Here is a 10,990-nt window from a genome sequence, read left to right as displayed (position 1 = left end):
ACTATTAGTTGCCAAGAAATCTGAGAGTCCCACCGTATGATTCACCAAAGGGTTATCAGCAGATGTTGCAAGTAATTAGGAAATCTAATGGATTGTTATAATTTATCGTGAAGGGTATCAACAGAAAAAATGGAGGCAATGCTTTAGATATGTTGGACATTGGAGAGGCACTATCTGGAATATTGAATATGGTGTAAGTTTCTTTATTCAGGGAGATTTCTTATGTGCTGAAAACAGTTTAGTTTAGTTGACTTGTCCTTAAAATAGACAGAATATCTCAGGAGGAAGGGAGTCACAGATTAGAATTGTAATTGTTGCATTTTGGGAAACTAAGAGGAGATCTTAAGGGCAAGTTTTCATACACATGATGGTGGTTCTAAAGAACTTCTAAAGGCTTGATACAGGTTGATACTGTTACAATGTTTAAAGGGTATTTTTTTACAGATAATTAGAGAGTAGAGGGATATGGACCTAATGTAGGCAAAAGGGATTAGTGTAGGTAGGCATCACAGTCAGCATGGATGAGTTGGACCAAAAGTCGCATTTCTGTGCTGTTTATCACTGTGATTCAGTGCAAGGGAAATTACTTGTAACATAAAGTCCTGAGAGAATGGCTGTGAGGAGTGTTTCTTCTGGAATCTAATACTGGGGATCATTGTTTTAATTAAAATGCTTCCAATTTAGGGCATGGGTGAGGAGATTTTATTTTTATCAGAGCCTCAAGTTCTCTTCCTCATAGGGTGGAGGAAGCAGAATCTTTAAATATTTTAAAGGAGAAATATATAACTATTTAACCAGCAAGGGGGTGGAGGTTATCAGGGTTGATGGGAATATAGAGTTGAGGCTATATTCTCTTTCACTTTAATCCTATTAAATATTGGAACAGGCCTGAGGAAATGTTACTGCTCCTCCTAATTCATGTGTTAATAGTTAATAGCAATAAAATCTTCCTCTTGTTTTGACCGAGGCCGTTGCTTCAGTACTAAGAAAATTTGTAAGAAGTTACTTAAGCCATACGTATCAGATAAAAAAATATGTGAGTGCAAGTTTGTGCGTGTACTAAAGAAACATCAATATGCAGTCGCAAGAAAAGTTTGTGAACCCTTTGCAATTACCTGGGTTTCTGCATTAATTACTTATAAAATGTGGTCTGATCATCTAAGTCACAATGATAGATAAAAATAATTTGCCTACACCAATAACACACAAACAATTGTACTCTTCATCATTACTGGCCACACCATTTAACCATTGACAATCTAGATTCAAGAAAGCTATTTGGAGTCAGGTGTTCCAATCAATGAGATGAGGTTGGTGCCCTGCTCTATAAAAAAAGACACACAAAGTCAGGTACTGCCAGAATCTGCTCTTTTCAAGAAAGATCTGTTTATGTGCACCATGCTTCGATCAAAACACCTTTCAGAGGACCTCAGAAGAAGAATTGCAGAGAGGCATGAAGCGGGAAAAGGCTTCAAAAGCATTCCGAAAGACCTGAGTGTTCATCATTCCACAGTAAAAGAAAATGTGGGAAATTCAATACTGTTGCTCCTCTCCCTCAGGGTGGGTGTCCTGTAAAGATCACACCTATGGCACAATATGCAATGCTGAAGGAGGTCAAAAAGAACCCAAAGGTAGCAGAAAAAAGACCTGCAGAAATCTGTAGAACTTTCTAAAGTCCCTGTTCATGTACCCCCATAAGAAAAACACTAAAGAATAATAGAGTTCATAAAAGGCCACCATAGAGGGAGCCCCATCAGACAACATTTTATGAGTAATTCATGCAGAAAACCAGGTAACTGTAAAGGGTTCATAAACTTTGTTTTTGCAACTTTATATGATATTTACGATTCCCCTACTGCTAAGTATTAACAAGTAAGACAACTGTCAAATATTACAGATGTTGGGAATATAAAATAAAAATATAAACAATTGGTAATAGTCAGCAGATCAACCAGCATTTCAAAGAGAGAAATAGAGTAAATGTTTCAGTTTGATGGTGTTTATCAGCAGATGGTTTTGGCTTATGTTGATAATTGAAGGGCATGGAAACAAAGATATAAAAGATATAAGAGGATGAAAAGGAAGTTTTTCATTCAGAGTAGCTAGCTTCAGAATCAGTTTATCTATTCAATAGGGAATTAATTTGGATGTTAGCATCTCCAAGGAACTGTCCTGGGTCCAACACAGTGATGCCTTTATGAAGAAGGTATACCAGTGGCCATGCTTCATTAGATGTTTTAGAAGATTTGGTAGAACACCAACAACTCCTGTAAATTGCTATATAGATATACAGTGGCCAGTATTATGACAGGCTGGATCATAGCCTGTCATGGAGGCTCCAGTACACAGGATGGCAAGATGCTGTAGAGGGTTGTAGACTCAGCCAGTTCCATAATGGACACTATCCTCCCCATCATCAATGACATCTTCAACATGCACTCATCAAGAAGGCATTTAATCATTTAAGGACTCTCCCCATTTGGGACATTCCATCTTCTCATTTCTAAAATCAGTGAGGAGGTACAGGCACCTGAACATCCACACTCAATAATTCAAGAACAGTCGCTTCCCCTTCCATCACCAGATTTTTGAACGCTCCCATGATCACTACCTCATTATTCCTTTTTATACTACTTATGTATTTTGTAATTTATAGCAATTTTGTGTCTTTGCACTCCACTGCTGCTGCAAAACAAATTTCAAATCATATGAGACAATGAGAATAAACTTTTTCTCAGTTTGCAATAGATTCATAGAGTAGTACAGCTCATAAACAGGCCCTTTGGCCCATCTAGTCCATGCTGAACTGTTATTCTGTCTAGTGCCATAGCACTCCATACCACTCCCATGTGAGAGATCATCTGCAGGGCTCTGAGGAAAGAATAAAGAACTGACTGAAAATACAAGACTATAAGACTATAAGATATAGGTGTAGTATTTAGCCCATCAGCTCCACCATTCAATCATGGCTAATAAATACACAAGAAATTCTGCAGATGCTGGAATTGCTAATTAATGTTTTCCTCTAAACTCCAATCTCCTGCCTTCTCCTTGTAACCTTTGAGGCCCTGACTAATCAAGAAACTATTAACCTGCATTTTCAATATACCCAACAACTTGGCTCCCACAGCTGTCCATAACTTTGAATTCCATAGATTCACCACCACTGGGCTACAGAAATTCCTCATCTCTGTTGTAAAGTGACATCCTTCACTTCTAAGGCTATGCCCTGTCCCAGACATTTCTAACATTGGAAACCTTCCCTCCACATCCACTCTATCTCAGCCTTTGCAATCCCCTCCTCATTCTTCTAAACTCCAGTGAGTACAGGCCAAAAGACATCAATGGTACTCGTTTGTTAACCCTTTCATTCCCAGGATCATTCTTGTAAACATCAGGACCCTTTCCAATGCCATATTTTTTCTTGGATACGGGGTCCAAAAATGCTCACAATATGCCAGATATCACTTGACCAATGCATATTAAGCCTCAGAATTATATCTTTGATTTTATATTCCAGTCCTATGGAAAAGAAAGCTAATATTATATTTACCTACATTACTACTGACTCAATCTGTATGTTCCCAAGTTCCTTTTCACTTCTGATTTCTGAATTTGCTCAAAGTGTACACTTTCATTCTCTTGCCTTAAGTGTATGACCCTGTACCAGATTCTATCTGATATTTTTCCCCTTTCTTCTAGTTTGTCTAAATCCTCTGCAGACTCCCTGATTCAATACTACCTGCTCCTCCACCTATCTTTGTATCATCTGGAAACTTGGCTACAAATCCATCAGTTCCGTCATCCAGCACCAACCTGATTTTCCCAATCTACCTGCATATTGAACTCTCCCCTGACCATGCCTTTTCTATCTCCTATTGTCCTGTAACCCACAGCACATCTATGGTTTGGAGGCTTGTACTGTATATAACTCCCATCAAGATCTTGTTGCCCTTTAAGTTTTTTAATTCTATCCACAAGGATTCCACATCTTCTGATCCTATGCCACTTTAAGGATGTGATCTTCATTAAACCAAAAAGCCCACCACACCCACTCTGCCCTCCTGCCTGCCCTTTCAATATAATGTGTATCCTTGGATATTAACCTCCCAGCTGTGATCTTTCAACCATGACTCAATGATGACATGCAATCATAGCTACCAATTTCTATTTCTGCTACATCATCTACCTTATTTCATATATAGTGTGCATTCAAATATAACACCTTCAGTCTTGTATTCACTACCCCTCTTCTGAATTTTCTCTCCATGTTGCCTAAAGTTTAATCTTTTTCCCCTTTCTAAATGGTGCGTGGAATGGGTTGCCAGCGACGGTGGTGGAGGCGGATACAATAGAGTCTATTAAGACACTCCTGAATAGGCACATGGAGCTTAGAAAAATAGAAGGCTATGGGAAACCCTAGGCAATTTCTAAAGTAAGTACATGTTTGGCACAGCATTGTGGACAGAAGGGCCTGTATTGTGCTGTAGGTTTTCTATGTTTCTTTTAAACATGGTGTCATTATTTATTCTGGAAACATTGGTAAACTTCCCGTACTCCCCTTCCCTTCTAAATTACTCTTACTTTTCCAAACTGTTGAACTCACCCCACCCCTCTCCTCACTACTTAGTCCTGGTCCCAAGCATGGTTTAGGTCCACCCATCCCATAACAGCTCCCACTTTACCAAATACTGGTGCCAATGTTCAACAAACCGAAACCCACTTCTCTGGCACCAATCTTTGAGCCACGCATTTAGCTCTCTGATCTTAGTAACCCTTTATCAATTTGGATGTGGGTCAGGTATCATGCCAGGGATTATAATTCCAGGGATTATTACTTATTTGGTTCTGCATTTTATTCTACAGTAATCTCCAAATTTCCTCAGCAGAATCTCCTTCATTGCTCTCTGTCATTGGTGCCCACGTGGGGTGTGGCAGCTGGATTTTCCCCTCCCGCACAAAGTTCCTCTACAGCTCAAATATCCTGAATGCAGACACCTAACAAACAGCACAGTCTTTGGGATCTTCTAGCCTTCTGACAAATAATTCTGTCTATTCCCTGACTATACCTCCAATTCCAACTACATTTCTCTTCTCTCCCCCTCTTGAAGGGCTCTTTCCTCTTTCCTACCCTTATCCTCACAGGGACCAACAATCTCAGACATGTTGGGCAAGCACAAAAGCTGTGGTTGCTCCAGCACTACCTCTTGGATCCCCCTACTTGCCTCACTCGCAGTCACAACCTCTTGTCCCTGGTCACACACTGAATTGTAAGTATTTAGTCTAAAGGGTGTGACTGTCTCCTGGAACTGTCCAGGTAACTCTTCTCCCTGATGTATCTCAGTGTTTGAAGTCAGGTTCCAGGTCATCAGTTTTGAGCCTGAAGTCCTTGAGTAGCCATTGCTTGCTGAAGGTGTGGTCATTAGGAACCATGATGGGGTCCACCAACACCCATATCATGCAGCTACAACATGCTGCTTGATTCGGTATACTTTTTTTTAAAGTTTGTTGTAATTTGGTGTATTTTATTTGCTGTAAAGAAAAACCTTACCTGTTAAGATAGATGTAGTTCAAAGATTCAAAGTACATTTATTATCAATGAATGTATAAATTATACAATCTTGTGATTTGTCTGCTCCTGGGCAGCCACAAAGCAAGAAACCTGAAAGAACCCAATTTTTAAAAAAGACCAAAATCCAATGCACAGAGAAAGAGAAAAGTGCACAAATGATGCAAACAATAGGAAAGAAGATAGTTCAGAACAATGTTGGCCCCTTGAAGAATGAATTGGGAGAAATTGTTATGGGAAACAGGGAAATGGCAACAGAATTTAATGCGTACTTTAGATCTGTCTTCACCAGGGAGGACACAAGCAATCTCCCAGATGTATGGATGGGCCAGGGTCATAAGATATCAGAGGAATTGAAACAGATTGACATTAGGAAAGAAACTGTGATGAGTAGACTGATAGGACTGAAGGCTAATAAATCCCCGGGTCCAGATGGTCTGCATCCGAGGGTTCTAAAAGAGGTGGCTCAGGAAATTGCGGATGCATTGGTAATCATTTTCCAATGTTCCTTAGATTCAGGATCAGTTCCTGAAGATTGGAGAGTGGCTAATGTTATCCCACTTTTCAAGAAGGGAGGGAAGGAGAAAACGGAGAACTATTGCCCTGTTAGCCTAACGTCAGTCGTGGGGAAGATGCTTGAGTCCATTATTAAGGACGAAATAGTGGCATATCTTGATGGCAGTAATAGGATTAGGCCAAGCCAGCATGGATTTACCAAGGGCAAATCATGCTTGATTAATCTGTTGGAGTTTTTTGAGGGTGTAGCAAGGATGTTAGACGAGGGTTAGCCAGTGGATGTAGTGTACCTAGATTTTCAGAAGGCATTCGATAAGGTGCCACATAGGAGATTGGTGAGTAAAATCAGAGCTCATGGCATTGGGGGCAGGGTTTCAACATGGATAGAAAACTGTTTGGCAGATAGAAAGCAAAGGGTAGCAGTGAATGGGTGTTTCTCGGACTGGCTGGAGGTGACTAGTGGGGTACCACAGGGCTCTGTATTGGGACCACAGCTCTTTACAATTTATGTCAACGATTTAGATGAGGGCATTGAAAACAATATCAGCAAGTTTGCTGATGATACTAAACTGGGTGGCAGTGTGACATGCGAAGAGGACGTTAGGAGAATACAGGGAGACTTGGATAGGCTGGGTGAGTGGGCAGATACCTGGCAGATGTCATTCAACGTGAATAAATGTGAAGTTATCCACTTTGGAAGCAGGAACAAGAGGGCAGAGTATTGTCTGAACGGTGTAGAGTTAGGTAAGGGAGAAATGCAAAGAGACCTAGGAGTCCTAGTTCATCAGTCAATGAAGGTGAATGAGCAAGTGCAACAGGCAGTGAAGAGGGCAAATGGAATGTTGGCCTTTATTACAAGGGGAATTGAGTACAAGAGCAAGGATGTCCTTTTGCATTTGTACAGGGCCCTGGTGAGACCACACCTGGAATATTGTGTACAGTTTTGGTCTCCAGGTTTAAGGAAGGACATTCTAGCAATTGAGGAAGTGCATTGTAGATTCATTAGGTTGATTCCTGGGATGGCAGGGCTGTCTTACGCAGAGAGGTTGGAGAGATTGGGCTTGTACACACTGGAATTGAGGAGATTGAGAGGGGATCTGATTGAAACGTTTAAGATAATTAAAGGATTTGATAGGATTGAGGCAGGAAATATGTTCCAGATGTTGGTAGAGTCCAGTACCAGAGGGTATGGATTCAGAATAAGTGGTCAGTTATTTAAAACAGAGTTGAGGAAAAACTTCTTCTCCCAGAGAGTTGTGGAGGTGTGGAATGCACTGCCTCGGAAGACGGTGGAGGCCAATTCTCTGGATGCTTTCACGAAGGAGCTAGATAGATATCTGATGGATAGGGGAATCAAGGGATATGGGGACAAGGCAGGGACTGGGTATTGATAGTGAATAATCAGCCATGATCTCAGAATGGCGGTGCAGACTCGAGGGGCCAAATGGTCTACTTCTGCACCTATTGTCTATTGAATGAGCAATAGCATTCTGAACCATTTGAGACAGGTATAAATCTGCAGAGTAGGCCCAAGCCCCAGTCTCAGCTCATCATATTAGAGGGGCAAATTGCTGCAGCCGGGGCAGTCTCACAGCCTCAGCATTGTGGAAGGAGGAGTGAACATTGCAGGAGAGCAAGTGAAATCACCCCAACTCTCGTTTCCGGTTCCAACACCCTGCCTTCCCAGTCTATATGGGCCTGCATTTAAATGATCCAAACAGCAAATTATGCCTCACATTAAGACCCAGGCCCCACCACAGCAAAATGCTCTGGGCCTAGAACACTTCACCCAGCAATTTATTCAGTGCATCATGGGTCAGCCCAACGCTGTTCTTGACCGTTCCAAATTGGTTCGGCAGAGCAATCCAACCTCATACCCGATTTAGTTTTGAAGGGCATTGAAACTCCCCTGCCTCGACTTATCCTCTCCGAGTCACTCACTCTAACTCCATCTACATCAATTTTGTAATGCACCAGCACAGCTCATCCCTTGAATTCACTTTGTTTTCATTCACCTCTTCATTGGTTGCGGTGATAGTTTACCATAATTTACTTCAGAAAAGGTGTTATTAATAATATGTACTTTAGTTGTACCTAGCATTGGCTGTTACACTTCTGAAAAGGTTTTCTCTGCTAAAGTGTGTGCTTTTTTTTTGCTTGTGGATGCCATCATATTTTGTTACAGATGGATTTTGTCAATAATAACTTTTACGGGAACTAATATTGTTGCAAACAGAAATGCCTGACAAATCATGAACTCCTTGATGACACAGAGAACAAAGGATTAAGGAATAAAGCTTTCCACCCACTGCCAGCTCTGAGATTGCCTTTTACTAGGGTGTAGTCAGTCAAAGAAATCAAACAGACTTTCTGTTGAGCACCAGTCCTGATTGCAGTGGTCAGTGCAGTGGGTATTTTCCTTTCTGTGGTTGGCACAACCTATCAATATGCCATTTCCACAGCTCTTACTCAAATGTTGATTAACTAGACTTCCTAGTGCCAATCTGTGTCTCTGAGTAGAACAGAACTAAGCCTCAGTTCCACGGAACCTCCGAAATTTGTTCTTAAGTACAAAACAAACATCAGCAGGAGGATGATGGTGAATTTCTGCAGCCTGTACTGCCTTCCAATTAGATGTAATAATCTAGTGCTGGCCTCATCTCCATTCTGCTGTAGTTCAAATATCTGTCCATCCCCGCCTTGAATGCATACATGGAGTGCACCTTTACAGCTTTCTGCAGTACAGAATTCCAAAGATTGATGGTCATCATGAAAAAAAACCTCATCTGCATCATAAATAGTTGACATCCTACTCTGAAGTTTTAACCTTTATTTCCAGAAATCCCCACGCAGGGATAGTGCCACACAGCTTCCAACTAGTTGATCCCTTTTAATAAGATCACATCTTCATCCAACCTGCCCAAACTCTCATTAAACATCAGTCCCTTCATCGCAGGAATCAACCTTCTCTACTACATTATCTCTAATGCAGCACACCTTTCTTTAACAGAACAGCACAGGAACACATGAAGCTGTGCCAAGCTAGTACGCTAATGACAGCGAATGCTTTCTACCTGAATGAAGTCTATATCCTTCCATTTTCTACATTTTCATGTGCCCATCATGTCCCTCCTATATACCTTTGTCATATCAGCCTCTAGCATTAACCCTGACAGCACCTTCCACGCACCCATCATTCTCTTTGTAAAAAAAGCTTTCCTTGCACATACTGAGTGTATACAGCTAGGGTGCCCAAGACTACTGCACAGTACTATAGATATTTTATGTCTGCACTGTACTGCTACCACAAAAACTAAATTATGACATGTGAGTGATGACAAAAATAATTCTGATTTGGGTCTCTATTGTGGACTGAGAGTGGGAAGGGGGCAGGGACAGGGGATCATGGTTGTAAAAGAGGAAGGAACGGGGCAGGGAGCAGGCAGTACCAGAGAGGTATTCTGCAGTGATTAATCAAATGACTTTGCCTGGTGTCTCAGGGCTGATGCATCTGCAACTGCACCACCAACCACCCCCCCCCCCTCCCCCAGCACTCCTTCTCTGCCACCTGTCGCACAACCCTCCCATAATGCTCCACCCAAGCTATTTCCAACAACCCTTGCTCCTGCCAGATTTACAAACTCACTTTCCGCTCAAGGTTGACAAATACAGTCCTGTGCAAAAGTCTTAGGCACGCTAGCTATATATACGTGCCCCAGACTTTTACACAGTGCGGTAGGAGCAGAGTAAGGATATTTGGCCCATTGAGTCTGTTCTGCCATTCAATCATACCAATATTTATATTCCTATCTCTTAAAATTTCATCTCTCACTTTAAATACATGAACTCTAGTATTCAACACCTTGTTCTGGGGGTAAAGATACCAGCTGTCTTCTCTATCTGTGCTTTCATAAATTTCTATCAGGTCTATCCACAGATTCCACCAGTCTAGAGAAAACAACTCTGGTTTGCCTATCCTCTCTTTATACTATGTGCCCTATAATCATAGCCAAAGTATTATTAAGCTGCAGCATGACTTCCTGACATTTGAACAATGTCTCAACCAATAAAGGCAAGAATACATAAGCCTACTTTATCATCCTGTCAGACTGTGTGGTTATTTTGAGGTAGATTATGATTCGTATCCCTAGATTCCTCTGTACATCTGTGCTGTTAAGGTCCTGATATTAACTGTGCAACTTTCCCTTTACATTTCATCTCCCAAATGGCAAAACTTCATACTTACCATCTCTCTTTTGGCAATCTTCTACACTATCTAAAGTGGCACCAATCTCTGTATCATATCTGAGTACTGAACCACCCATACATATTTTCTAATCTGCCTGCACACCCTCAGTATCTGGAGCTTAGAAAACAGAGGGCTATGGGTAAAATTTAGTTAGTTCTAAGGTAGGGACATGTTCGGCACAGCTTTGTGGGCCAAAGGGCCTGTATTGTGCTGTATGTTTTCTATGTTTTTATCCCATTGGCTAATGGTGGGTGCGGGATGGTCTATAGTATCAAACCATCAAAGTGATTGCATATTCCTTATTTTTGATTTGTACCCATCTATACTCAATAAATGAGCCCTTCATTATGTGTTCTCTGAGTACTGTTCTGATTAGGAGTGCAGCTCTTCTTACCGTCTTCTCTAACGATTCTAAAACCTAAAACATCGAAACCTCTAGATCACTTAAAATACCAAACATAGAAAACAAAACTCTACATAGCCCTCCAAGTGCATCTTACCAATGTCCTGCAGAGCTGCAATCAATGTTTATTTTATCAGAAAGCCTGGTCTTCCAAATTATTTGCTGTACTTGTTTGCTTCCCTTCTATGTTCATTTACTTGGACTGTCAGATCACCTTGTATCGAAACCTTCAGTAGTTTCTCTTAGCTTAAAA

Source organism: Hypanus sabinus, chromosome 26 (assembly GCF_030144855.1).
Source record: "Hypanus sabinus isolate sHypSab1 chromosome 26, sHypSab1.hap1, whole genome shotgun sequence".
Taxonomy (NCBI): domain Eukaryota; kingdom Metazoa; phylum Chordata; class Chondrichthyes; order Myliobatiformes; family Dasyatidae; genus Hypanus; species Hypanus sabinus.
Note: the sequence above shows the minus strand (reverse complement) of the source record.